The sequence below is a fragment of the Arachis ipaensis genome, chromosome B5 (genome assembly GCF_059453495.1).
Source record: "Arachis ipaensis isolate K30076 ecotype BB chromosome B5, ASM5945349v1, whole genome shotgun sequence".
Taxonomy (NCBI): Eukaryota; Viridiplantae; Streptophyta; class Magnoliopsida; order Fabales; family Fabaceae; genus Arachis; species Arachis ipaensis.
In genome coordinates this window covers 36,414,900-36,418,322 of record NC_142440.1, presented here as the reverse complement: position 1 = coordinate 36,418,322, position 3,423 = coordinate 36,414,900, and the positions used below count along the sequence as shown (strand labels likewise).

Genomic DNA, 3,423 nt, shown 5'->3' with positions numbered 1-3,423 from the left:
CTGTAGAATCAGCTCTTCTTTTGCTACATCAATGATGGCATTGGCAGTAGCTAGAAAGGGTCTGCCAAGGATGATGGATTCATCCTTGTCTTCCCTAGTATCCAAGATTATAAAGTCCGCAGGTATGTAAAGGTTTTCAACCTTTACTACAACATCTTCCACTAGACCATATGCCTTTTTCATTGATTTGTCTGCCATCTCTAGTGAGATTTTTGCAGCTTGTACTTCAAAGATTCCTAGTCTCTCTATTACAGAGAGTGGCATGAGGTTTATCCTTGACCCTAGGTCACACAGAGCCTTCTCAAAGGTAATGGTGCCTATGGTGCAAGGAATTAGGAAGCATCCGGAATCCGGCAGCTTTTGAGGCAGTTTTTGCTTAACCAAGGCATTGAACTCTTTGGTCAGTACTAGAGGTTCTTCCTCTAATGTTTATGTTCCAAATAACTTGGCATTTAGCTTCATGAGGACTCCTGGGTAATGAGCAACTTGATCTTCCCTAGTTTTCTCTTCCTCATCAGAGGAGGAGTGGTCTTCATAGTCCATAATTTGCAACAAGGCATTCAATGGAACTTCTATGGTCTCCTCATGAGCCTTAGTTGTCTTCAGTTCTTCAGTAGGGAAGTTTTTAGTGGGCATTGAACGCCGAACTACTCCTTTGCTGGCATTTAACGCCAATGATGGTTCTTCCTTAGGTGTTGAACGCCTAGTAGGGACTCCCTTACTGGCGTTCAACGCCAGTGATGGCTCTTCTTTGGGCATTGAACGCCCAGTAGGGACTCCCTTACTGGCATTCAACTCCAGAGCATCCCCTTCAGATTCGGCCTCAACTTCTACAGTGATGGCCTTGCACTCTTCTCTTGGGTTTACTTCAGTGTTACTCGGGAGAGTGTTAGAAGGGGTCTCAAGGATTCTCTTACTCAGCTGACCAATTTGTACCTCCAAATTTCTGATGGAGGACCTAGTTTCTATTATAAAACTATGAGTGGTCTTAGAGAGGTCAGAGACTATGTTTGCTAAGTCAGAGAGGTTCTGCTTAAAAGTCTCCATCTGTTACTGAGAAGGTGAGAATGGTCTGTTTTATTGAACTTATTTTGGTTTCTTCCATCTTGGTTGTTGTTGAAGCCTTGCTGAGACTTTTGTTGATTTTTCCATGAAAGATTGGGATGATTCCTCCATGAGGGGTTGTAAGTGTTTCCATAGGGTTCTCCCATGTAATTCACCTCCTCCATCACGGGTTGATCTGGATCATAAGCATCTCCTTCATAGGAGGTGTCTGAAGTGCTGCCAGCTGCAGCTTGCATTCCAGTCAAATGCTGATAGATCATATTGACCTGTTGGGTCAAGATCTTGTTCTGAGCAAATATAGAATTCAGAGTGTCAACCTCCAGGACTCCTTTCTTTTGAGCTATCCCATTGTTCACATGGTTTCTCTTAGAAGTGTACATGAATTAGTTGTTTGCAACTATTTCAATGAGTTCTTATGCCTCTTCAAGCGTTTTCTTCAAGTGGAGTGATCCACTAGCAGAATGGTCCAAGGAGATCTTGGACATCTCAGATAGACCATTATAGAAGATACCTAGGACAGTCCATTCTGAGAGCATGTCAGGAGGACATCTGCTAATCAGTTACTTGTATCTTTCCCAAGTTTCATAGAGGGATTCACCCTCTTTTTGTCTGAAGGTTTGAACTTCCACCCTGAGCTTACTCATCTTCTGAGGTGGAAAGAACTTGGCCAAGAATGCATTGACCAACTTTTTCCAAGAGTCTAGGCTTTCCTTAGGTTGAGAAACCAACCATATCCTAGCTTTGTCTCTAACACCAAAAGGGAAAAGCATTAGCCTGTAGACTTCAGGATCCACTCCATTGGTCCTAACAGAATCACAAATTTGTAAGAATTCAGATAGGAATGGATGTGGATCTTTCTGTGGAAATCCATGAAATTTGCAATTCTGTTGCATTAGAGAGACTAGTTGAAGCTTAAGCTCAAAGTTATTTGCACCAATGGCAGGTATAGAGATGCTTTTTCCATAGAAGTCAAAACTGAGTGGTCACCAAGAACCTTCCTTACATCTCCTCCATCATTCGGATTGGCTGTCATGTTTGTACTTTCAGTTTCTTGTTCAAAAAGTTCTGTGAGGTTTTCTCCGGAGTGTTGTGCTTTAACTTATTGTAAACGCCTCCTTAGAGTCCTCTTAGATTCAGGATCAGGATCAAAGAGAGGTCCTTTATCTCTGTTCTTGCTCATAAACAAGAAAAAGAAAACCAAGAAAAAAGAGAATGGGAGTTTCTATGTCAGAGTATAGAGAACTCCTAGTGAGATATGAAGAAGAAAGAAGAATGAAGATAGAGGAAGAGAGAAAATTCGAAATAGAGGGGGGTAGAAGTTTCTAATTTTAAGAGATAAAAAGGAAAACTAGAAGTAGAATATTTTTATTTTTATTTTATTTATTTATTGAATTCGAAAAACAAGAAGAAAATTAAAAGCCAATTAACTAAAAAGATTTGAAAATTAAAAGGTGATTTTCGAAAAAGAAGAAAGAAAGATTTGAAATTGAAAAAGTTTTGAATTTTAAAAAGGAAGTAAGTTAGGTAAGTTTTAAAATTAAAAAGATAAAGATAAGATAATGATTTTAAAAAGACAAGGTGATCTTTCTTAACCTCTTTTCAAAGATAGGATTTAAATTAAAAATATTTGAAAATCAAATTTGAAAAGATAATAAAGATTTAAAAAGATTTGAAATTTTAAAATTTAAAAGAAAGATAAGATATGAAAGAATCAAATTAAAAGAAAGATATGATAAGATTTGAAAAGTTTTGAAAAGATAGGATTTAAAATTTAAAAATGTAAACTTCACTAGCAAGAAAACACCAAACTTAAAATTTTTAAATCAAGAAAAAAAAGAAAGCAAGACTTTCGAAAATTTGAATAAAGGGAAAAGAAATTTTTTTGAAATTTTTTTTTCGAATTAATGAGAAAAACAACCAAAAGACACAAAACTTAAAATTTTTAGATCAAAGACGCTAGTTTTTCGAAAATTAGAAAGTCAAACAACTAAAAGACACCAAACTTAAAAATTTTAAGATCAAAACAAGAAAAGAAATAAGAACAACTTGAATACCAAGAAGAACACTCAAGAGAAAATTCGAAAATTTAAGGAAAATAAAGAACACACAAAGAACACCAAGCTTAAAAATTGACAAACCAAAAGACAAAGAAAAGATGGATTTTGAAAAAGTTTTTGAAAAAAGAAAACAAAAGACACAATTAAAAGAGCTACTAAACCTTAAAGTACCTAATTTAAGCAACAAGATAGTCTGGTAGTTTGTCAAACTCGGACAATCCCCGGCAACGGCGTAAAAAACTTCGTGCGTGAAATTGAACTCTGCAAGTTTTGCACAGATAGATCGGCAAGTGCACTGGGT

General features: G+C 36.7%; 1 non-coding gene across 1 annotated transcript; it reads left to right on the top strand.

Annotated features, from left to right (window-relative positions):
- The first annotated feature begins 1,599 nt into the window (after positions 1-1,599).
- On the top strand, positions 1,600-1,703 carry LOC148563855 (small nucleolar RNA R71). The gene has a single exon (XR_015884885.1). It is a non-coding gene; the product is annotated as a small nucleolar RNA R71 (small nucleolar RNA).
- Positions 1,704-3,423: the final 1,720 nt, after the last annotated feature.